This window comes from Anabrus simplex, chromosome 3 (assembly GCF_040414725.1).
Source record: "Anabrus simplex isolate iqAnaSimp1 chromosome 3, ASM4041472v1, whole genome shotgun sequence".
In the NCBI taxonomy this organism is placed as follows: domain Eukaryota; kingdom Metazoa; phylum Arthropoda; class Insecta; order Orthoptera; family Tettigoniidae; genus Anabrus; species Anabrus simplex.
The window spans coordinates 336,058,939-336,086,305 of NC_090267.1; the positions used below are offsets into that span (position 1 = coordinate 336,058,939).

The window sequence follows — 27,367 nt, forward strand, 5'->3', positions numbered from 1 at the left end:
GTGAAGTATCTATTCGTGCATTTCCACATCTGGAACACTGAGGATTATTAACTATGAGAAGTGTCACTTATGGAATCTTTACACCACCGCTGTCTAAGTGAAAACCACTAAAGAGCAGAGGGAGAATGATCAGCACCTCGGTTCCGAGCGTGCTCTATCTCCGCATAAAACGGAGGAGCATTCTCATTCGGTCCACTTACACACGGACACGATCTACCGCGGTTCCCGAGAGCAACGCGCAAAAATATGGTCAAACTTCAAATTTCAAACGAATTAGCAGGGATTCGAATTGCGATAGCCTTGATGGGAATCCAGTGACCTGCTGGAAAGACTAGTCATGGTTATTGCGCAAATAAACATTGTATCATAAGCATTCTGACATTTTCGCTCTCCCCAACAGACACACAGCGTGGAAACCACGGCGTTTCAGCTATGAGTTTATGAGACATTTCTTCCCTCTATAAATCTTAAAAATTGTTGTAACCGTTACTCTTCAACGTGGCTTCTAGAATAAGCAACCTTCATATAATGGAGAAATGGAAGGAACTACATACCTCTCTAATCCCTTTGGTACCTCGTCCGGATCCATGGCTAAATGGTTAGCGTGCTGGCCTTTGGTCACAGGGGTCCCGGGTTCGATTCCCGCCAGAGTCTGGAATTTTAACCATAATTGGTTAATTTTTCTGACACGGGGTCTGGGTGTATGTGTCGTCTTCATCATCATTTCATCCTCATCACGACGCGCAGGCCGCCTACGGGTGTCAAATCAAAATACCTGCATCTGGCGAGCCGAACTTCCCTCGGACACCACCGGCACTAAAATCCATACGCCATTTCATTTTTTCCCCTCACCTCCAGACTGAATTCTTCCGCAAGCACAGTTTTTGACACGACTCAAGAATTGGACATCGTTTAGGACCCTTAACATCCCGCAGTGTACGAAATTCCCATTACTTGAGGCAAGGTTTACGTTGGCCAAACATATCGGGTCATTGAGATTCGCATCACTTAAAATATAAAATAATCCATCTATAAATAACTGCCAGACAAATCAGCAATAAGAGAGCACGCCCTATCTTCGGATTATGATGTCGTATTCTAAGATGTTCGGGCTCATACCTATATAACACACAATATACACCGAAAACGATCGAAATATGCAAAAGTCGTAATAAATTTAACAGGAACACAAGGTACCAGTTCAGCAAAACCTGGTTGCCAGCAATTCAAGATATGGGTCCTTCATCGTCCCTATTTCAGTTTTCCAAATTCGTTCTCCCACGACTACTACATGGTTCGATGGTTCACTCAATACCGAGCATGTGGCAGTGCGGTTGGGGTCAGGTAGCTAACAACTTGCATTCGGGAGACAGGTAGGTTCTAACCCCACTGTCGGGGCCCTGAAGATAGTTTTCCGTTGTTTCCCATTATCACACCATGTATATGCTGGGGCTGTACCTTAATCAAGGCCACGACCGAGACCTTCCCACTCCTAGCCCATTCCTATCCCATCGTCGCCATAAGATCTATCTGTGTCGTTGCGACGTGAAAAAATATAAATGCGCCTGCTTTACACTGACATACGAAGCCGAGTCTGATGACAATACTGCAAGAAATCCAACAGTTTAAGATCCATTTCTCTACGTTCTTTTGTTACATTTTTCCTCTTTCTCGAGCCCTTTACTCTCTACCTATTCTTCCTATCTTCCCTCTCTTGTTCTCTCTTCAATATCGATATTTTTCTTCGTCATTCTTAATATTCACTTCGTTGCTCCTGATTTTTATAATTTTCATGAATATTCCCCCTTCATTTATTCGGCTAATGAACTTATTACTTTACGTTTCCTAATTCAGGTCATAAATATTAGATTTGTGTGCAAAAATGGCAACATGAATTATTTCTCCTAATATAACAGGGCATGATGCGCCATTTGGTAACCAGCAAAGGTACCCTTTCATTAACAGAGCAACAGTCTATTGAATTAAAACTTTTAGTATTATTAGAACTGTCGTAGTGGGTCATGGTTCACTTCTGAGGAAGTTGAGCAAAGCCTTCACGAAAAGTGAAATATTCGAACAGTTTGTCTCTTTCATACTATATAAACTCAAAAGAAGATCATGTCCATTGTTCTGAGCCCAGAAAACATGAATGTGAACCCCAATATCTGCTGGCAGGAAAAGGACCTTAACGCATTGTGAGACTGATTTGATTTGGTTATTTATCGTCAACAGAGTCAATCCTGTTCCAATATTACAAATAATAATAATAATAATAATAATAATAATAATAATAATAATAATAATAATAATAATAATAATAATAAAGAAATGAATGAATAAATGGCGTATGGCCTCCGATGAGGCCTGGTGCGGGTCTTTTTCTCGTAGACGGCCTATTAGGCGACCTGCATGTCTGTGAAGATGAGGGCCCTACTTAGGATGATTTCTAATGTTGAATACGCTACATACACCCAGCCCCCGAGCCATTGGAATTAACCAATTAAGATTAAAATCCCCGACTCGGCCGGGAATCGAACCCGGGACCCTCTGAACCGAAGGCCAGTACGCTGACCATTCAGCCAACGAGTCGGACAATAATAATAATAATAATAATAATAATAATAATAATAATAATAAACACTACATATTACAGTATATACATATTTTTAAAAATGCAAATGTAAGATGAGAAAATGAATATCGAACTGCATATGCATCTGAGAAAACAGTACATAACAAAGAAGTAGATCGGGATTTATTATTATTATTATTATTATTATTATTATTATTATTATTATTATTATCCAATTTTTCTTTCACTTCACGTTAAGAATGGCGGATAAAGTCTTTCTTTTTCAATCAACTACACTACGTTTTATGAACACCATGGTTTGTTAAACAAACGCACATCAGGTCAGCAATACTGGGTCCTCAAACAAGAACCGGGAATGTCCACTCTGGTTATCGACTATTCTCGTGGACGTTAATGGTTGAAAAATCAATTTCAGATTTATAACCTGTCGATAACATACCTCTGCCTGGACAAGATTTGTTCTGCGGTACACACACACACACTTCCTCTAAGACAGTGTATTAAGATTTGTTTCTTTAAATTATGGAGGGAACAGAGATGCCTGAATCAGTAACAAGCTGGGACCTCGATATCACCAGAGAAACAAGGATTTTTAATTCGATGCAATTCAAGACAAGTGCTCCAATCAAAACATGATACTGTAGCACATACTTCTCCACACTAATTAAGGAAGGTTGATCATTCAACGTAGTATACAATCGAAACTGTTTATTGCGACATCGCTTATAACGACGTATTGGATATAACGGCGAAATCTAACGGGCCCGTCTTAATCCAATACGACATCGCTTATTACGACATATCGTATAAAACGACGTATTTTTATCACATTTTCGGATAAATACATCGGCTATAACGTCCAATGTTGATTTTTGTTTAGTACGTATTTGGAAATTGTTGACAACAATGAAAAGCTTATTTTCAAACTATTTTTTTCCAATAGAGAGTAGATTTCAAATCAGTCTGTCTGTTAAATAGTAAAGGCAAGCATCGCTGTGAAGATGTAAAGGAAAGGGGAAAGTGTTTATTACTGAAGAATAATCACATAAAATATGGCAATTAGAAAATGGAGAAACAAACGTGAGCATCGCGAAGGAATTGGGTGTACGACAATCAACGATTTCACTGATTTGGAAGGATAAAAAGAAAATTTCATTTATTAGCCGAGATCGTGTGCGACATTATTGATACATTTACATGGTTGGTACTTCTTTCCTTGTATAATTTGCTGTACGTACTGTGTAAATATTAGAAGAAAAGTTCCTCTCACCTCCAGTCCACAAATACTGTATTTCAAAAACAGGACTTAATTCACTTATGCGTTCTGAAATGTTACGTTTATTTTCTTAATTAAGCGTGTAAGGGTGCATCCTGAAACTTACAGACATGATATTTTTATCAACAACAACAACAACAACAACAACAAAAACAACAAGACGGCCGGTTTGTGCGACTGTCGCCTATAATGACCGTTAATTGGCGGTCCCTTCGGAGTCTTTAAAACCGGTTTGTGCTACTATCGCCTATAACGACCGTTAATTGGCGGTCCCTTCGGAGTCGTTATAACCGGTTTGTGCGACTATCGCCTATAATGACCGTTAATTGGCGGTCCCTTCGGAGTCGTTATAACCGGTTTGTGCGACTATCGCCTATAATGACCGTTAATTGGCGGTCCCTTCGGAGTCGTTATAACCGGTTTGTGCGACTATCGCCTATAATGACCGTTAATTGGCGGTCCCTTCGGAGTCGTTATAACCGGTTTGTGCGACTATCGCCTATAATGACCGTTAATTGGCGGTCCCTTCGGAGTCGTTATAACCGGTTTGTGCGACTATCGCCTATAATGACCGTTAATTGGCGGTCCCTTCGGAGTCTTTAAAACCGGTTTGTGCTACTATCGCCTATAACGACCGTTAACTGGCGGTCCCTTCGGAGTCGTTATAACCGGTTTGTGCGACTATCGCCTATAATGACCGTTAATTGGCGGTCCCTTCGGAGTCGTTATAACCGGTTTGTGCGACTATCGCCTATAATGACCGTTAATTGGCGGTCCCTTCGGAGTCTTTAAAATCGATTTATGCGACTATCGCCTATAATGACCGTTAATTGGCGGTCCCTTCGGAGTCGTTATAACCGGTTTGTGCGACTATCGTCTATAATGACCGTTAATTGGCGGTCCCTTCGGAGTCGTTATAACCGGTTTGTGCGACTATCGTCTATAATGACCGTTAATTGGCGGTCCCTTCGGAGTCTTTAAAATCAATTTATGCGACTATCGCCTATAATGACCGTTAATTGGCGGTCCCTTCGGAGTCGTTATAACCGGTTTGTGCGACTATCGCCTATAACGGCTGTTAATTGGCGGTCCCTTCGGAGTCGTTATAACCGGTTTGTGCGACTATCGCCTATAATGACCGTTAATTGGTGGTCCCTTCGGAGTCTTTAAAATCGATTTATGCGACTATAGCCTATAATGACCGTTAATTGGCGGTCCCTTCGGAGTCGTTATAACCGGTTTCGACTGTATTTGCGATATATTATTCCAACAGTGCAGCAGTGTTTGTTAATTCACCCGAAAATCTGTAACATGCGGTGTGATGAGTTCTTGCAGGGATGACGCGTGTCATTTCTCATATACTTTTGGACAAAAACCAAACATTACATGAAAACAAAACATTACAAGCAGCCTGATTATATCACAGAAGATTTTCTTTGCTACGTGTTTAACGTCGCATTAAACCATCGATGGTTTTCAGCGACGGAAGGATGTCAAAGAAGCAGCCGTGGCCATAATTAAGGTACAGCTTTGCCTGGTGTGAAAGTTGGACACCACGGAAAACCATCTCGATAGTGGGATTAAAACCCACTATCTTCCGAAATCAAGTTCACAAACATGAAATTTCATGATAAAAATTAATGAGTGAAAAATAAAAACACTAAAACAAGAAAAATAAACGAAAATAAAAAATTAATTATGATCAGTAATATAATAATTAGAAAAGTCGCAAAGGAAGACAGACTTAAGTTCAAGATGTATCTTAAATATCTGTTTACAAGTAGCGTAGCAAAATATTGCAGAAAAATTACAAAGGAATTCACACAAAATTTACAAATCCAATTTTGATGTTGAATACGTCTTTCCTTCCGTTCTTGCACTATGCCCCAGTTAGAATTTCGCGCGTCGCACGGGAATGTACAGTAAGGTATTCTGCAACTATAAATTATATCTGAATGGTTAATATACGGTTAGAAAGGTGAAGGATGAAAATATTGTCTGAAATTAGTTTCAGTAACCGGTGACGCCACAGCAAGTGGTCGGGGCCACCGTCATTTTGTGTTGAAATACAGATCGTCGTGCCGCAGTAACATTAGGGCATCTTGTGTTTATTCGTGTCTTCATACCTAAGAAAATTCGGATTTCATGTTGGCAGATTGTACATTGGTGAAAATTGGCTTTACATCGCACTGAGGTCTTACGGTGACGATGGCATAGGGCTAGGAGTGAGAAGGAATCGGCAGTGGCCTTAATTAAGGTATAGCGCTAGCATTTGCGTCGTGTGAAAGTAGGAAACATCGTAATACCATTTTCAGTGGTGCCAGCAGTAGGGTTCGGACCGACTAACTCCCGAATGCAACCTCACAGCTGCGCGGCCCTAACCGAACGGTCAACTAGCTCAGTTGTACTTTGGCGAAAGTGAGATATAAATTATGGTGTAATATAGCAGTGTATGCTTTCTTAATCAAAATGATTATGTTTTGCTAGTCCACATATATTCAGTACACAAAAGAGTCATAAAACAATAAACTGCCTGACTAACTGTGGTCAAGTAGTTCTCCCTGTTAGTGTTCCGAAACCATTCGTCTTGCGCAAATGAAATTTTGCACGAAACACTTGTCCAACGAGGTTTACATTGATATCTGGGTTGTCCAATGTGAAGAGGTCCTTGTTAGCATTCTTCCATCCTAGGAGAATTCAGATCTTAAGAACTTAATATGATCGACCCGTCCCAGTTTTTTATTTCCTATCAGCCATTTAAGATATGTTAATGTATATTGAAATACCTTATTGTATAAAATATGGAAAAATTAAAATTTTACTTTTCCTTTTTTATTACAGGTTGCTTTACGTCGCACCGACGCAGACAGCTCTTGTGGCGACGATGGGATAGTAAAGGGCTAGGAGTAGGGACGAAGCGTCCGTGGTCTTGGTTAAGGTACAACCCCTGCATTTGCCTAGTGTGAAAATGGGAAACCACAGAAACCCATCTTTAGGACTGCCGACAGTGGGATTCGAACCCACTATCTCCCGAATGCAAGCCCACAGCTACGCGCCCCTAAGCACAGCCAACTCGCTCGGTAAATTTAATTTTCAAACTGGTTAAAAATAAACAGAATAATCTATATGTATAATATGTAGAGCAGGTGAACAGGCGAGCTTAGAGTTTTTACACGACTCCTTAGCATCGTGATTATGACCACGAAACATAAAATTTTGCGCAGTTTCCGAACTGCAGGTCTTTTCAAAAATTCCACATGCATTCGACGTGATGTGAACCGCGGTCACCTGGGTAAGATACAAATAACCATGCCCCACAGCTATCACGCACCTCAATAAATCAGTCTGTGCTGTATGTAGCTTTAAAAGGTTCACACGAATGTTACATTACATATAAATACCATTTCCTTCACGACCTACTTCTGTCAATGAAATTGAAGTATTAGAAAGCATTCCTAGAATCAATAGCTCAATACTTCTTCTAGGCTCTTGGCACACACAAATCGTTTACGTCAGTTACTACAATTTTTGAATTGCTCTCTCAACAGAGGTTACTTCAAGTAGAACAACAGCGAATAATCTTGTCTCTCAATTAAGGATAATCAGCATGTGGGGAAACAGTATGGATCTGTTGTAATCTTTATGACTGGCACCGATATTGTACGAATTCAGTAAATCTTGAAGAAATTTTAACTTGAAGATGAATCTCTCTGAACACAAGAACCATGGCAATTGCTAATTATTATGTACGATGCGAACCTGCAATAGAAAGAACAAGTAATCGAAACAAAGTACTTGGGAATGACAATAACAAGTCCGGTATGACAGTAAACAAATTAAGGAGCAAGTAATTTAACAGCTGGTTGTCTCCAACTAAAAATTATGGTACAAATAAATATCCACAGCAAGATCCAAAAGTAATAATCAACAAGTCAGTGATTAGATCTATTCTGGCATGAGCAGAAGAAACAAGAAGTGGAACAAAAGACACCCAACAACAGCTGGAGGATGCGGAAGATTACATATCAATACACTACTAGATAGAAAGTGAAATTAGAGCATCAGAGAATCCTGTTTAATTAAGCAAATTACTGAATGGATCTACCTAGCAGAATAGCTCAGACGTTAGAACACTGGCTTTCTGAGCCCCAGTTGGTGGGCTCTATCCCGGCTCAGACCAGGAGCATTTGAAGGTAGATTAACTGGCACGTAAAAGAAATTCTCCCGGACAAATTTCGACACCACGGCGTCTCCGAAAGCCACGAAAATTAATTAGTGGGACGTAAAACAAATGACAGTATTATTATGGATATCTTTGCGAGGGAGAAGGTGGAATTAGTCCATCAACAGAACGGTCAAGGAAAGAATTGTGTACAAGAGATAAAAGACCAAAAGGGAAGAGAGGGCTGAAATACCGAGACTAATATAGGAGGATATTCTGGATTTAAATAGACCTGTGGTTTATAGGAAGGAAGATGATGATGTGGAGATTTTACTTTAACTATTAGTAAAGCGAAGGAGCTGGCTAGACGAGGCAGTAAAGGTGTTCTCTATTTATCCTAAAGAAGATGGGTTCTATTAACAGTCACGAATCCCTGAAGAAGTTTTTACGTGGTTTTCCATTTTCGCACCAGGCAGCTGAGGCTGTACCTTTATTAAGGCCACGGCATCTACCCTTCCATTCCTAACCCTTTCCCATTCTTCCGTCGCCGAAAACCTTCGATGTGTTAGTGCGATGTTCAACCACTAACCAACCCCATGCACTACAGCCCTGAAAGGCCCTGGTCTACCAAGCGACCGCTGCTCCGCCCGAAGACAGACCTGCAGGTTACGAGTTGTCATGTGATCAACACGACGAATCATCTCGGCCGATATTCTTGGCTTCCTGGACCGGGGCCGCCATCTCACCGTCAGATAGCTTCTCAATTCTAATCACGTAGGCTGAGTGGACCTCGAACCAGCCCTCAGATTCAGTTAAACCACTAGCAAAAATAAATAAAAATCATCAATGCTCAGATGAGCAATGACACCTACATTATCTTGTACACATCAACGCTCAGATGAGCAATGACACCTGCATTATCTTGTACACATCAACGCTCAGATGAGCAATGGCGCCTACATTATCTTGTACACATCAACGCTCAGATGAGCAATGACACCTACATTATCTTGTACACATCAACGCTCAGATGAGCAATGACACCTACATTATCTTGTACACATCAATGCTCAGATGAGCAATGACACCTACATTATCTTGTACACATCAACGCTCAGATGAGCAATGACACCTACATTATCTTGTACACATCAACGCTCAGATGAGCAATGACACCTACATTATCTTGTACACATCAACGCTCAGATGAGCAATGACACCTACATTATCTTGTACACATCAACGCTCAGATGAGCAATGACACCTACATTATCTTGTACACATCAACGCTCAGATGAGCAATGGCACCTACATTATCTTGTACACATCAACGCTCAGATGAGCAATGACACCTACATTATCTTGTACGCATCAACGCTTAGTTGAGTAAAAATATTTGGTCTCCTAATAATAGTCGTTTCGAATATACGGAGGCCATCCAGAAATTAAGTTTCCCTACTATTTTTCTTGTAAATTAAACGTATTTAGCCGGGAAATATGAGCATGCGCGACAGATCTATGAATGTAGGAATCATATACCGGCCGGACAAGACCCTCCTCGTGTCAGTAGCGCAGCACCAGTGGCTTGAAATGGCGGCTCGTGTTCTTTCTCCCGCCACCTGCGAAGTTCATTCTGTGATAAAGTTTCTGCGGAAATTGCGATACTGTAGACCAGGGCCTCTCAAATGCCCAAACTCTCACGCGTGCAGAGCGAGGTGCATAGGCTCTGTGCACTGTGCATCGGTACGCTTCGCCTCAACTCGGCTTGACTCGGATGGTGTAGTGTGCTGAGAGCGACGAAGCGTTTGGTGGTAGACGACGTGTTTATCAGTGAAATAGATAAGCGCACGTCAACAACATAATAATGGAGCAACCTGTTTCGAAGAAAGCAAAGACTTCTGAAAGTCCATTTCAATCGAACTGGGAACTTTCGTATTTTTGTTTGTTTGTTTGTTTGTTTGTCGTGACGATAACGCAAAATGCTTAATCTGTGGGACGATAATTACGTGCGTAAGAAAATCGTCTATTGAAAGACACTACAACAGACTACATTCGGAAAATTATTGTGAAACCATAGGAGACGTCAGAGAGAAAGAATTAAGGAAGTTGAAACAGCTTGAAGAAGAGCATTCTATATCCACAAATGAGGTTTGTTCCAGTACTGTAGCATTTTCATTTTGGTTACGGGTTCTGCATTTTTAAAAAATTATGTTTACATTCCTCTCAAACATGCATGTGTATTTCTAATTCACTTTTTTAATTTTTTTAATAACACTGGTAACCTTGTCCCATACAACTGTGCGTCTCCGCTCACCACACGTAAACATTTCGCAGTGGGGGAGAAACAGCAGTGAAGGCGAGGAATGCGGAGACAGGCCGAACGGGGAGACAGGTGTAGGGAGAGAGGAGTGGGGGTCCGCACTCTGGTCAACCAAGCGAAGTCGTCTTTTGCACCGTGCACAGTGCATGCACCACGCGCATGCACCCTGAGAGGCCCTGCTGTAGACCATTCAATGCTCAGTGTACATGTTGTGCTGATCCGTGGTAATGCTCGCCCACATACGGCTCGGCGGTCAGCAACTGTTGGAGTTCGGCTGGGAGGTGTTGGATCATCCAGCGTACAGTACTTCAAGAAATTTCTATCCTCCTGTCAGTATTTTCACACTGACGAAGAGCTGAAGACGAATGTCACACGCTGGTTCCATTCCCAGGTGGTAGACTTCTACGACAAAATTTGATCCCACGATATGACAAGTGTCTCAATTCTGATGGTGATTATGTCAAAAAATAGCTCTAATATTGCTGTATCAGGTGCCAATAAAGTATTTTGTGTAACTATATCGTCTTTTTCTAAAGTGGGAAAATTAATTTTCGGATGACCCTCGTGCTTTATCTGATACATCTTATCGGATATCTCAACAAAATCTTAAATAAACATTCTGAATTTGTTATTATTATGGCCCATGTTTTAAGCACTATTAGGTTAGAATGAAATTTCCACTTTCGAAGTTGAACATGGCTCTGAGGATCATTCAGTCTACACTCAGCCTAAGTACCAGGTTAATTACTGTGGGAAAAGGTGACCTAGCTTTGAGCTAACCACTCTACCCTTCCTAGTTACGAGATTACGGCATCTAGGGAAACAGTATGTATTTGTAGTAATCTTTATGACTGGCACCGATATTGTACGAATTCAGTCATCTTGCAGAAACTTTAATTTCTTAAACTGTACGGAGATTACTTGCTTTTTTCTGTTACGTAGGTTGGAATGCGAACTTATTTAAGCGAGTAGCAAGTGGCGTCTAGGTGAATTGCAGAAATGTTAGGGCTTCCAATCGACCGTATCATTTATATTTTTCCAAATTGCACTGCTGAAACGTTGTACGGGCTGCAAGATACTTGCTACTCGCTCAAAATAACTTTCTTTTCTAACCAAAGAGTTCTTAAAAATCAGGGCTCTAGGTTCCATACTTCAAGGATTACGAATCCATCCTCTAACAGGCGAAGGTTGTATCTGTGAAGATGGTCAAAAAAATTCAATTAACATTAACCATGCCTACAAGATAACTAAAACCTGAAGCTGAAACCAAATATCATGTGCGTAAAGATTTTTACTTGTTAATCTGCGGTTGGTGCTAAACAGCTCCGTTCTCTCATTTTTATCATTAACGTCAACATTATGCAGCTTCATCATTTAATTAAACAATTTCTTCATGTTTCTTGGTTTTGTTAGTTTACAACAAAAGTTTACATTTTTGTAAGTGAGCTTTGATGGCTGCCGACAAAATGGCTATCGTTGTTCATCATCTTAAAAGTGTCCGGCTCCATGGCTAAATGGTTACCGTGCTGACCTTTGGTGACAGGGGACCCGGGTTCGATTCCCGGCAGGGTCGGGAATTTTAACCTTAATTGGTTAATTTCGCTGGCACGGGGGCTGGGTGTATGAGTAGTCTTCATCATCATTTCACCCTCATCACGACGCGCAGGTCGCCTACGGGAGTCAAATCAGAAGACCTGCACAAGGCCTCTCCGGAGAAAATACGCCATTATTATTATTATTATTATTATTATTATTATTATTATTATTATTATTATTATTATTATTATCATCTTGAAAGTACTTCCAGTTACATTAGTTCCATCAAAATCGGTGTGAACCCTTTGTGTTAGTATTCCTTGTCAGAATACCGTCCGAGCCATACAGGCCAGCTGATGTACAAGACGACGACCAATGTGTGAGAATATGCCCCTCACTCCCAGCATGGATTAAACATGACCGGGCGTTTACTCTTACACTACGCAGACAAGAAGGTGCTGTATTGTACTTACCACGTGCTGTTCACGCTGACAGTTACCTGCAAACAAAATGAAGATAAGATGAGAGAAGCTATTTTTAGAAATAGTACACAAAAAGTCATAATATCTGTTGTACACGCTACACGAATATTACGCAACAAACTCCAGCTCCATTAATTTAAGCAATGAAACCTCCAAAGTTTGGTCATCTCATTAAACAAAGTACCTGACGTTATCTACTAACACGAAAGAGAGCAACAAAATGAAGCGTGGACCAACAGTGAGTTTTACTTCTGCTAAATATATTTAATTAATACCGACAGAATACACTCAAAGATAGGAGACTTAATAAACTTAACAGACAACCGTCAGCCAGACATATGAAGAAGATGGAGGCTACAGCATTTGCTTAAGAATGACGCCATCAATATCCTTCCTTTTCGTCTTCTTCGCCGTTTTCCCTATTTCTTGGGGTCAGTGCCTATGTGGATTTGGCCAAGTTTTTTGGCCGAATGCCCTTCCCGATGCACAAACTTTTGTGTAGTAAACTATTCACAAATGCGTGTTTCTGAGATGGAGATAGTGTATTGTATGTACTGTTGATGAAGAGAAGTGTATTAAAATCATGGGTTAACGTGAACAAAATGATTAATCACTGTGTCTGATATGCAGATAACATAGCAACACAAATCTACAAAGAAAATTCTCAACACACCCGCAGCCATCCTAGAATATCACAAAATAAATGTTAATGTAAGTAAAACGAAACTCATGATCATTAAGAAACAAAAGAGAAAGGAACTATTAATATCAAGATTGGAATTCACAAAATTCAACAGGTTAACAGCTTCTGTTACCTAGATACATACATTACAGAGAATAACAGATGCAGAAAAGAAATTGGGAGAAAAAATAGCACTGGCTAAGCATACCTTTCAAGAGAAAACGTAGATGCACATTAATCACTTAAATACTCAACATAGAAATATGAAAGCAATGTGTACAGACTTTCATCTGCATTGAACTTCTATACGGTTGCGAAAGTTGGACGTCGTTAAAGAAAGATCAAGAGCATTTGGAGGTAAGGGAGGCTGGTATTACACTATCAAAGAAATTTGTCCGGGATCTTTAGTAGAATCACTTGGAATGTTGGTACAACAAAACTGCTTATTTCCGAATATGAAATGTTGTACAGCACAAGACATTAGCAATATTAAAATAGAAATTTAAGACAAGTGTATTTAAACATAGTTGAGGTGATAAATACTATACAGGAAGGCTGCACAATTTTGGGCGTGAAAAACTGAAATTGAATATAATATTTGCATTGTTAAATGTATTTCTTCCAATTCATTTAATTTTTGTTATTGCAATCAACTTACTCTATTTTTCTGATAAGCCACGTGAGACAACCTAAAACCATGTGGGTTTTAAACGTGTAGTATGAATATGCAGACAAATGTAGAACTTGTGGTGCACTCTCGTATGATGGTTTAAATTTAAAACATGCCAGTACATTTTATGATAATTTTTGTTATTACAATATAAGCAAAATCTATTAGTAGCCAAACATGAACACAACTGTCCTTCATCCATTTGTGCTGAACTATGATAACTGATAACAATATTTTATGTAGTGTAATGGTGCAATGGCTGTATGCTATAATATTTTATAAAAGTTAACTTGCACAAAATAATAATGTTATTTGCTTTACGTTCCACTAACTACTTTTACGGTTTGCGGAGAGGCCGAGTTGCCGGAATTTGTCCCGCAGGAATTCCTTTACGTGGCAGTAAATCTACCGACACGAGGCTGACGTATTTCAGCACCTTCAAATACCACCGGACTGAGACAGGATCGAACCTGACAAGTTGGAGTCAGAAGGCCAGCGCCTCAACCGTCTGAGCCATTTAGCCCGGTTCTTACACAAAATATTTTACGAAAGATCTTTGACAAGTTTATTTGATAGTGTAATACCAGCCTTAGTAGAAAAATAGTCAGACTCTCATGAAAAGAAATGAAGACTAACGCAAATGTCCTAAACCTAGTCAGAGAACGCAGACATCTAATAGATACAATTCAGAGAAAGAAGATATCACTTTTTGGTCATTTTCTAGGGCACAATGCCTTCATCACAAACATAAATGAAGGCAAGATCTTCTGGCCAGAGGGATGCCAACAGAAATTATGTTGGATGAAATAACATACATGGAGATCTGGAGTAAAGGACGGATGCTCACTGCCGCCATGTCTGTTCAGCCTCTCCGTAGAAGATGCATTAAATGTATACAAATCAAAAGCATCAGGAGTTAACAGACTCTGTCAGATGTGCAGGCGCCATCTGGATGTACGATACAGCTACAACTTCTACAGTTCTTCTCATTCTTCGCCAGTGTTTAACGTCACGTAAACGCAGATCGGTTTTTGGGGACGATAGGATATTGAAAGAGAGACCGACAAGCCGCTGTGGTCCTAATTAAGACATAGTCGCAGCAGTTACATGGTGTGAAAACGGTAAACCGCGGAAAACCATCTTGGGGGGCTGCGGATTGTTGGGGTTCGAACCCAATAGCTTACAGCTACACGACCTGAACCGTACAGCCAACTCGCTCGGTCTCGATAGTCTAGAACAGTCCCTGTTCGCGAGGCTTGCCCTCTTTCAAAGGGCCTTGTCAGTAGTATGGGAAATTGTTGTTGTCCAGATCAACACTATCGTGCACTATGCCTTCTAATAATAATGTTATTTGTTTCATGTCCCACTAACTACATTTTATGGTTTTTCGAAGACGCCGAGGAGCCGAAATTTTGTCCCACAGCAGTTCCGTTACGTGACACAGTAAATCGATCGACATGAGTTCTGTCGTACTTGAGCACCTTCAAATAACATCAGACTGAGCTAGGATCTAACCTACCAAGTTGGACTCAGAAGGCCAGCGCTCTATCGTCTGAGCTACTCAGCCCGGCACTTTGTCTTCTGATACAGTTGACGTCATCCAACATTGACCTCTAAGGGAGAAACCTTATCATCTCCCTCATTACTACTGAAACTAGTAATTTACAGTTATTTTATAACTGTTGGGTTGCATTCCTCAAACAGTGGCGGGACCCTGCTTCCCGATAAAATAGCTTGCTGTTATATTTTAACTCGCATGTTGGCAGCAATTTTTCGAGATATTCCTTCGAGGAGTTGAACTATTTTGAACATTTATATTGTTGGATCGGAAAGTCACCACCGGTACATTTCAGATAGCAGTTACTATTAATATGCCGCATTCCTTTATGGTTGTAAGGCTATTAGTATAATGTTAGTAAGCATAATAGTGACGTGTAGAATTAATGTTGGTGTAGGATTAATCTGAAGTTTTATGAATAATATATTCAGTTAAGTGCACATCCATTATCGAGGCATTATTTGTTTCGGTAATGCTTCTTGTCCTTCAAAAGTAACTGTCCACGTAGACAGCAATGATTGATCTTTAACAGGCTGCCATATTTGCTTTCTACGAACCAATTTCTCATGATTTCCACTACGGAAAACGTATGTTACTTTCATCGACCTGCCTTATGCCCGTTGCTCAGGGTAAAATATTTCGTAAAATTTGTTGTACAACTAATTTTATAAAACTGTGACGAAAGTCAGTTGTGTTGTTTACGGTAAAATTATTTTGTAAAATCCGTTGAAGCATCACGATGGCCATCTATGAACTAAATTCTGAACTAAAATGTGTATGTGGTGCCAAGAATTGAGTGCGTAGCCTTCACATCAGCCTGGCTTGTGACACAAATTCGGCGATTGAATTTTCTGCTTCCCTTCATGCATTTCTCTTGTGATAAATTGGCGTTTTAACCTCAAACACTATCAGCTTCCTTAGTCCACCTGGATCCTGCAATTTTAGAAGTGTTTGTTTATGTTTATGAACGAGCTTCACAATCTTCTCACCAAGACCGACTGCAGTCCTCAGACCTTAATGCTACTCTCGACCATTCAAAGATGGCAAGTCGAGTAGCCGGAAATGTTGGAAGTGTGGGTTTGTTTTGGTTTCTTGTTATCGTATGTAGTCGGTGTAATTTCATGAAATTTGGCATTACATATTAGTTTCTTTATAGAATATAAGCATGCGAATATATTTGTATGAGTGAGTGGACACTTAGGATCTGTAATTATACACAGTAATGTGAAAATGTGCTTGTTGTGATCGTGTAGTGGACCAGGTTTTAGTCTAACTGTGGCAATGCCTCTCATCCAACTATTCTTAAGCTTACTACGGAATAAAACATTAAAAGAGAAATGGTTTAGGAATATACATCGTGATTATTTTGAATTCGATGACAAAACTGCAGTGGCATACATCATTTTGAGAATAAGTCTGAGGTTAGGGAAGACTTTTCTCCAATTCCAAACTATTCGTGTTCCCAAAAATAATTAATGTAGATAGAATATAATTGATATTGTTTTTGCTAGTTTCTTTACGTCGCATCGACACAGATAGGTCTTATGGCGACGATGGGACTGAGAAGGGCTAGGAGTGGGAAGGAAGCGGCCATGGCCTTAATTAAGGTACAGCCCCAGTATTCGCCTTGTGTGAAAATGGGAAACCACGGAAAACCATTTTCAGGGCTGCCGACAGTGGGGTTCGAACCTACTATCTCCCGAATACTGGATACTGGCCGCACTTAAGCGACTACAGCTATCGAGCTCGATAACTGATACTGTGTTATTCCGTCAGTGTCTATGTGTTTCAGAGTGTCGAGTGATTTACATAAGTATTTTACAATAATCTGTGCTTGCCTGCGGAAATGTTTGGCTGGATCTATGAGTATAAAAATACTTATAAGTGTGACAGATGGAGCAATCTGTATACTGTTTCACAGAAGAAATTGTGACTTGGAGGGATTAGATGCGTTTGTAATGTAGGGGTTTACACTACCAACACCTTCCGACTCATGCTTGTGGTTATCTGTTTAAGCAGACTACACCGAACTGGAGCTCGTTCATATGGTTAAATATCAATATTTAAGAGTCAACAGAGTTTTTTGCATTCATGTTCTTTAGTGGGTGAAAACCTATTATATCTTTAGTGCCTGAACGTTTCATTACTAAGGTTACCATCATTGTGTGAAGTGCTGATATGCCATATGTCAACATTATGTTAACATTACCAGGGCCGTCCATTGGGCTAACATAACCATTTCGGGTGTACTTGGGCTGAGTGGCTCAGACGCTTAAGGCGCTGGCCTTCTGACCCCAAGTTGGCAGGTTCTATCCTGGCTCAGTCCGGTGATATTTGAAGGTGCTCTAATACGTCAGCCTCGTGTCGGTATATTTACTGGCACGTAAACGAACTACTGAAGGACTAAATTCCGGCTATTCAAGGTTTCCGAAAACCGTAAAAAAAAGTAGTTATTGGGACGTGAGGCCAATAACATTATTATTTCGAGTGTACTCCCCGTTCATTTGTGTGCTGAATATAAGAAATTATCCACCACTTCAAAACTTCGGCAACAAATTAGGTTTCATACTTCTCATGAGAGCGAATAAATTGAGGGATTTCGCACCTTAATTTATATTGCAACATTAAAAATGACTTGATAAACATAATTTTAACATTTTTATCATGTATATTCTTCTATACAGCGAAGTGAAATCTAAGAGAAAACGTTATTTGCCTCATTGAAATTTATAAATAAGAAGCTTGTTTTTCTCTTTTCTAGAAGAATACATGCGATTCTAGTTGATTATATGTGGTGTGAACTTGTTGGCGAAGCGTTTTCGTACGTGAAAGAAGTGATTTTCCGTATGATGTTAAATTTAACATGTTAAATTACCGCCGTTTATATAATATTTACGTGATATTTTCGTGTTAGCTAATACCAGCTATCCGGCTACTTCAGCCGCCATGTTTTTTATATATTACGGTCTGAGGATTGGAGTCGGTCTTGCTTCTCACGCAGCGCTAGCATCATCGTCATGTCAGCTTCGCTAATTGGCTCGTTTCGTAAAATTAATTTTACGGAACACAACATGTCCTATTTTATGAAAAGTTTTATCAAATGTTTTATAAAACTTGAATTTGACAGTGAACAACAGAAAGTTTTAAATTTTGCACAATAAATGTACAGGAAAATTTTACTGTGATCAACGGACATTAGCCTCTGATCTTCGATTTTCATAATATTGTAATTGCCTAAGGTATGAGCGCTGCCAGTAAAACCGTCCCCTGTGCAAAACAGTCCCCATAACGCAGAGAAAAGAAAAACAGAAACCTTGATACCAATGGGAGGCAATGGAGTTGACGTCTTGATGGATCTGTGTGGTAAAGCATGGGAGTTGGGGAAGTGCCGCACGAGTGGTGCCAGTCCATTATCATTGCAATATACAAGAAGGGAACAGTCCGACTCTTTGGTTGAACGGTCAACTTTGCGGCCTTCAGTTCAAAGGGTCCCGGATTCGATTCCTTGCCGGGTCGGGGATTTTAATCGCCTTTGATTAATTCTTCTGGCCCGGGGACTGGCTGTTTGTCCCAACACTTTGCTCTTCATATTCAGACAACGCACTACGCTACCAACCACCACAGAAATACGCAATAGTGATTATATCCCTCCTTATAGGGTTGGCGTCAGAAAGGGCATCCGGCCGCAAAACAGGAACAAATCCACGTTTGTGACTCAGTTCGCTCCCGCGACCCCACAGGTGTGGGAAAAGCGGTAGAAAAAAGAATAATACAAGAAGGGAACACCAACCGAATACGATAACTACCGAACGATGATTCTGATCCCTCATGCTAGTTAGGTCCTCCTCCATATTATCAATGAAAGATTAAATAATTTTCTCCTACCACAAGTAGGTGAAGAGCAGAGTCATTTATTGGCAGAAAGGGATAGCAGAGAGCACAGCCTGAGAATCATCGAGAAGGTTAAATTGTTCACCGCAAGAATATTTCCATGCCTTGTGGATAATAGAACAGCACTTGATTCAATGACGGAAGATATCTGGCGACGTAAGGATGGGAGGGAAGCGACCGCGCCTTAATTAAGGCACAGCCGCAGTATTTGCCTGGTGTGAAAATGGGAAACCACGGATTAATAGACTAATAATAATTGTTTTACGTCGCACTAACACCGATAGGTCTTTGGTGATGATGGGACAGGAAAGGGCTAGGAGTGATAAGGAAGAGATCGTGGCATTAACTAAGGTATAGCCCCAGCATTTGCCTGGTGTGAAAACAGAAAACCACGGAAAACCATCTTCAGGGCTGCCCACAATGGGGTTCGAACCTACTATCTCCCGGATGCAAACTCACAGCTGTGCGCCTCTAACCGCGCAGCCAACTCGCCCGGTCAATGTTTAACGTAAGCCTCCAAGATGAGACCCATACCTCTGAATTTCTGTACTTATATCCTTCAAACTGCAGCCTAAAATCAACTAAGAGGGACCATCGTAGCAAAGATTGCCTCACTGCCAGAATTAGACTCTCTTACGTAATATTTATCTCAAATTTCCCTTTAACTAAAATGAAATATACAGAGTGAAAGGGAATGCTGTACCGCGGTCATGCGGGATAGCAGGGAAAGATATCTGCAAGGCATAGGCCTACGAGAAAACTACTTATATTTCGGACATACTGTTGGTACTGTGATGATACAGGTATGACGTATAACACATTACTTTTTTGTAAGGCAATACAATAGGTAAAAGCACATGCCGGGGTACAGTGGCTTGCTTCTGTATGTTATGACTCACCCCACTCGCTAAGGGCAAGCAACCTGCTGTGACAAACACAACACTCCTGGACGAAGGTCAGAGTAATAGAATGAATCACATCAACCACACGAACTAGTTATGTAACTTGATGTTTACATACTCTGACTGTGAGTCAAAGACACACAACAGTGCATTGGTTTCTTGACAGTCAACAGTGAGCAGTGAGCACAAATGTATTTACTATCATTCGCCACGCATGCGACGTAAAGCAAAACGAAAAACATTGACTTTTGTCGGTCTGGACAATAAGAGGATGTTGATAGCTGTATAGCAAATAAAAATTCCTATACACCCCTCACGTTTTCTGTATAAGTTTTCCTTACACCTTGCATATCATATTCAAATCAGAAAGGTCACTTCATTCTGTTTCAGTGAATTAAAAATGTCAAAAAAAGGCTTAAATATTTCCAATTATACACTACCTTATGAGATTTCAGAGACATAGTGACATAAATTTAGCAACTTCAACATAGGACATTCCATCTCACACTGTGGGATAACATCATTGGTCATCAGTACCGAGTGCTTGAATATCGTATGTGCCAACTGCCTGATAACCAGTATCACTGAGTAGTCTGTCGTTCATATGATCAAAAGAGAGAGACATAAATACATTTTCTGTCGTGATTAACCTTCATAATCTGAAAAATGCAATTCGTCCTAATCTAGAAAATCACTTTAATGTGAAACTCTAACTTACCGAATTTCCGTCTTTATTAATTTAAATATGATTTACACCTAATTTGGTGTGATATTTAATACAGCCTAAGTTGAGAGTAATTCAAAATCACCGAACAAGATGGCCGTATGGTTAGAGTCACGTAGCTATGAGCTTGCATTTGGGAGAATGTGGGATCGAATTCCACATCGGCAGCCCTGAAGACGGTTATTTTACTTATTTCATTTTATTTCCAAGATCCCATGAGCTAATTCTGGCATTAGGACAGTACATTAAAAAGCTCGCACAGTTACAATACTAAAGACAAATTAAATTATTGATAATAAAGAGCTGATAAAAATGTATAATATTTTAAATCTTAAAAACAACATTTTTCAAGGATACAATTGTGTGTTTAAACCCTTCAGCTTGAAACCCAATAATAAGTTCATCTAAGTAGGCTAAAGGTAAGAGCATTAACTTTTGTCCACAAATGTTTCTTAATATTTCTTTTGAATTTATTGAAATTCTGACAAGCTTTTAACGAGTCCGGAATGGAATTAAATGCTATTATATCCCTATCAGTTCCATACTTCACTGTATTCATTCTATTGACGTGTAAATTTCCAGACTGCCGTGTTGCATGGTCATGATTGGATGAATTACTGATGAATTTCAGGTGTATTTTTGCTCGAGTCATACTATGTTAATTTTGAAGGCAAGTGTTACCAAAGAGTATGCAATAGATAACCTAACCGGAAGAATGCCTCCACTTTAATTAAGGCCACAGCAATTACTTTTCCTATCCCCTTCTCACCCATACGTCGTCATAAACCTCCGACGTGTTAGTCCGACGTTAAACCACTAGGAAAATTCAAAATTTAGCTAGAGTTGAGCTTAGTTTCTGAGTTATGAATCTTTTTCTTAAATAGTGATGTATTTTTAAAATGTTCCAGGTCCACCAACATTTTGTTTCCTGCTTTGAAACTTGGCTGTTTAGGAAGGACAAAGAAGTAATTTGTTGTACACTGACTGACAGAGCAAATGCAACACCAAGGAGGAGTGGTTCGAAAGGGATGAAAGTTGGGGGAAAAAAAAGAGACGGCACGAAAGAATAATTGATGTTTATTTCAAACCGATATGCAGGTTACACAATGCGCACGGCATCGACTCAGTAGGATGCAGGACCACCGCGAGCGGCGATGCACGCAGAAACACGTCGAGGTACAGAGTCAATAAGAGTGCGGATGGTGTCCTGAGGGATGGTTCTCCATTCTCTGTCAACCATTTGCCACAGTTGGTCGTCCGTACGAGGCTGTGGCAGAGTTTGCAAACGGCGTCCAATGAGATCCCACACGTGTTCGATTGGTGAGAGATCCGGAGAGTACGCTGGCCACGGAAGCATCTGTACACCTCGTAGAGCCTGTTGGGAGATGCGAGCAGTGTGTGGGCGGGCATTATCCTGCTGAAACAGAGCATTGGGCAGCCCCTGAAGGTACGGGAGTGCCACCGGCCGCAGCACATGCTGCACGTAGCGGTGGGCATTTAACGTGCCTTGAATACGCACTAGAGGTGACGTGGAATCATACGCAATAGCGCCCCAAACCATGATGCCGCGTTGTCTAGCGGTAGGGCGCTCCACAGTTACTGCCGGATTTGACCTTTCTCCACGCCGACGCCACACTCGTCTGCGGTGACTATCACTGACAGAACAGAAGCGTGACTCATCGGAGAACACGACGTTCCGCCATTCCCTCATCCAAGTCGCTCTAGCCCTGCACCATGCCAGGCGTGCACGTCTATGCTGTGGAGTCAATGGTAGTCTTCTGAGCGGACGCCGGGAGTGCAGGCCTCCTTCAACCAATCGACGGGAAATTGTTCTGGTCGATATTGGAACAGCCAGGGTGTCTTGCACATGCTGAAGAATGGCGGTTGACGTGGCGTGCGGGGCTGCCACCGCTTGGCGGCGGATGCGGCGGATGCGGCGGATGCGCCGATCCTCGCGTGCTGACGTCACTCGGGCTGCGCCTGGACCCCTCGCACGTGCCACATGTCCCTGCGCCAACCATCTTCGCCACAGGCGCTGCACCGTGGACACATCCCTATGGGTATCGGCGGCGATTTGACGAAGCGACCAACCTGCCCTTCGCAGCCCGATCACCATACCCCTCGTAAAGTCGTCTGTCTGCTGGAAATGCCTCCGTTGACGGCGGCCTGGCATTCTTAGCTATACACGTGTCCTGTGGCACACGACAACACGTTCTACAATGACTGTCGGCTGAGAAATCACGGTACGAAGTGGGCCATTCGCCAACGCCGTGTCCCATTTATCGTTCGCTACGTGCGCAGCACAGCGGCGCATTTCACATCATGAGCATACCTCAGTGACGTCAGTCTACCCTGCAATTGGCATAAAGTTCTGACCACTCCTTCTTGGTGTTGCATTTGCTCTGTCAGTCAGTGTATTACATTTGTCGGTTCGTGCGCGGCTGTGGAACAATAGACGCTGTGATTCTGTTGGTGGAAAAACATCTAAAGAAACAAAACTAAGATCCATTTCGCGTTTTTAGAATTCGACAACGCCCTTGATCGGTTGCCCCATAATGTAAACTGGCACCGTATGCGTGATCAGCGCACTAAGAATTCATCGAATGGATAAAGTGCAGTAAGATATGCACTAGGAACATCAGACTTCTTCCTTGTACATATCGTAAACTTAGATAATACGGAATGCAAGCCCTGTGAATGCGATGACACTGCAATGATGGAAGAGTTTAAAAGAACCGAATCTTTCAAGTATGTGAAATCCCCAATATCATGTGACAGTGACCTGTTGCAGGAGGTTCAGGCGAGAGCAAATGCAACACGGATGAAGTAAAGAGACAGGACATAATTTGAATTAAAACATATAGCGCACTGTTGTCTACCCAGTCGCAATGTATGGGCTGAGTGCTAGGCAACAATCCCGTTCACTTATAAATACTACATACAATGCAAACGAGAATGCTCCATTGGTCGACTGGAACGAACATCATTTTTTTTTCTTTTGCTAGTGGCTTTACGTCGTACCGACACAGACAGGTCTTATGGCAACGATGGGATAGGAAAGGCCTATGAGTTGGAAGGAATTGGCCGTGGCCTTAATTAAGGTACAGCCCCAGCATTTGCCTGGTGAAAATAGGAAACCACGGGAAACCATCTTCAGGGCTGCCGACAGTGGGATTCGAACCCACTATCTTCTGGATACAAGCTCATAGCCGCGCGCCCCTAATCACACGGCCAACTCGCCCGGTAAACGAACATCTTTAGTGTGGCATCAATATCTGAAAAAATCTCGGAATCTCACCTCAGACGGTTCGGCGATATCCGTAAACATGGCAGTGACAGGACGCCGACCTAAGGGACGACCGAAGACGAGTTGGAAGGATAGAGTGGACACTAACATGCGGAATTCTGGTGTCACTGAGGATGATGCCTTCAATTCAATATTATAATGAAGACGGACTAGGCAGCGCCTCCTAGAGAACAAGGCCTGGCTATACGAATGAGAGTAGCTGATGACGTATGTTGAAGTTGGCCCATGCCAGTAACTCAGCTTGTTAGCTTGGTGTATGAGGACGCGTTTCCCTATTATGTGTGTTTTTCATCGATTATATTAATGTTAATCGGGTCTTGTGTGTTAACACTCGCTTAATATTCCTATTAGTTTAAGTTCAGTTAAAGGTGATAGTACTTATAAATTGTTAATATTGATAAATTGTGTTTAAAGTGCCGGCATGGCCACCACGTGAGGTTAGAACTGCGTTTATTTTTAATGGTGTGTTGTGGATTGCGATCACTGTTTTTCAAATTATGAATAACGATGCCTCAAAAATGCAGTGTTCCAAAACTATAAGGGCAATTATCGCACTGGCCCTAAAGTGAGTGTTTTCTCGTTTCCAACTGACGACTCGGAGAGAGCTAAGTGTTTAGGAGCTATTCGCCGGGATGATTTCGTTCCTTCCAAAACTGCAGAGGTAAGTCTTAGTTATTAGTGTATTATATATGATTCCAATCATTCAATCACTTAAGTTGTGGAATGGTCCTTGAAATGGAGCCCTGTGTTGTAGGTGTGCGAGCTCCATTTCAAAACAGGTTGAAAAGACGACCAGCATGTATGATGAGAGAAATGGGAAATTATTGACTGCACCTTTATCTCATCCAAGGTTTGTGGATAGGTCTCTTATATCTTTGCTATTGATGAATGAAATAGTAGATTTTTTAGGGTGATTTATATCTTACTGATTTAAGCATTTGCTGTATTGAATTGACCAGTTATTACATTTAGTTTGGAATGTGCTGAGTATTCACATTACTTCAAAGGACTACTGTTGTGGGTATAGTGATATTCTGGGAAAACTTATAGGGCCTAAATTATGAAGGTATGTAAGGTATTGGCTTTCAAGTATTCCTTCTGTGCTGGACCCCGTAACTGCAAGTGAGCCAGTTCTGTTTATTATATCGCAAGAGGGAAAATACCACTTAGTGTGGGTTAATATTTTTAGTTCAGGCTAGACAGCAATGTTATTGTGTTTATTGCAACTATGTTAGGTTCTGTATAATTATTATAAGTTCAATGATTTTTCTCTGTCTCCTTGTGTGCTATTCATTTTATATTAAAATCAACCAGATATATCTAAGACATGACATGGTCCTGTGAAGTAAGTGAAGTGGTGCCATGAATTAATAGACGAGCGCATTTATATCTAGGCGAATGCATTCTAGCTTGGTCTAAACGTTTCAGGAGCTGTTCCTTCTCAGTTTCCAAACTGCCCAGAGTACTTGTCTGATACCACATTTGCCCACCGAGAAGCTCCAGACGATAGGCGTTGTCGAGTAGACAATGAAAGTTTGGCCAAAGCTCTTGCTCAAAGTTTAGAGACCTATGAAGCTCATGTCAGTACTGTTTCTTTCAAGAACTTCCAGGAATTTCAAGAAAAATTAAGTTCAATATCTGTAAAACAAGACTGGAACTGCTCTGAAAAGGAACAAATTTAGTAGCTCTATTTTCCATAGTAGTTTCTTTAGAAGAGAATACAGTAATAACACAAGAGCACTTTTATTTTATCATATTTATTGCCAGGTGTTACGTTTTCAGGGAGTGATATTACATTTGAGAGGGCACCTTTTATGTTAAACAGGTATTTTGTCATTTAACAAATACGGTTCATTACCTTGGTGGCACATATCCTACAAAATCATTAACCGTCCTTTCCTTTTGTCTGTGGTAAGCTGAGGCTTTCTAATTTTTTTTAGTACATTACTATTATTAATCACTGAGTTGATGAACCTCTATGAATTCCATTCAAAGGGAATGTGTAAACTCTGAATTCAGGGCTAATCACTGTAAGTTCCTTCAGTAGTAAACATTCCTGTTTGAGTAATTGTGAATTCAATTATGAATTTCCTCTTCCAGCATTATAGCCTATTCACACTCTGGTTATGAATTTCCTCTTGGAGAGAGTACTCCTTCCAGCTTTTGTTATGTAATGAATCTAACATGCATCTGTGAAAAATTGGGGATTAATTACTTAATTGATCTCATGTGTGTCATATCTATATAGTGCAGCTGGTTCATAAAGCGTGAAATGAGTAGTTCAGTGTGTGTTCTGCTACTTTTTTATTAATGTAATGGCAGGGATGCAAGTTCTTAATATGGTTTCTTAGGATTTTAACAATTACTGTTCATAGAGATTTCCTTTTATATTTTCTTATATAATGTTCACCTCATGTCCATTTCAATTTTAAGCAACCTGGTGAAGTTAAATTGAAAACAGTTTCAGAAAATGTCTGGCTGAAGGTCAGTTCAAATGTAATAAGAATTGGCATGCTACTTTTCAAATTTAAGAATTTAAATTTTTTTCCTGTTCTGGTTATTTGAATCAGGGCCCAAAATCATATAAGTACATTTATTTACACTAGGGAATGCGAATATAATTTTGATGACTTGATGAACAAACTATTGTTGGCATGTACTATAATCATTCTCTTTGCATAACAGCCAAATTGTGTGGGCTCTTCACGCCCTTAATTTATGTGAGGCTTCTATTGTAAAAAAAATGTTTACCTGTTTTCATGACCGACAACACTGAGCATTACAGCTTGCATGTTCCTGGACTGCTACTAATATACTGTAAGTAAGGCAGTTTATACGTTATTATTTTTATTTAATAGCTTTTTTTGTACTTACATGTTGTTTTTTATCTTTTATCAGCAAGTTCAGTTCTGTAAAAGCTTGCTTTTTCTTTTTTTTTTGCGTCGCACCGACAGAGAGAGGACTTATGGCGAGTTTTGTACAAGGAACTGAACATTTTTGACTCTTAAATATACGTAAGAAAGTGTCATATAAACATATTATTAAAGTTGTTCAGTATTAAGACTCTTAAAAAATTCTTTGCATTTTTAATTGTTCTTTCTAATTATTACGGTATATTACTCATTTCGCTTCCGATATGCGCGTCTACGAGAAAGAATATTCGTAGAATGCACTTTAACCAGCGTATTTTTCAATTTTCGTAAGGAATTAGCTTCATCTACTATCCACTCGCACTGAGCCGTGGTGGTCACGGCTGAGCCCAGT

General features: G+C 40.6%; 1 long non-coding RNA gene across 1 annotated transcript in view; it reads right to left on the bottom strand.

Moving 5' to 3' along the window:
- The window catches only part of LOC136866340 (uncharacterized), a 604,033-nt gene extending 591,646 nt beyond the window's left edge, over positions 1–12,387 (bottom strand). The window contains exon 1 of the long non-coding RNA XR_010859530.2: positions 12,361–12,387. This is a non-coding gene — a long non-coding RNA (uncharacterized lncRNA). The remainder of the gene's footprint in view (positions 1–12,360) is intronic.
- Between the last annotated feature and the right edge of the window lie 14,980 nt (positions 12,388–27,367).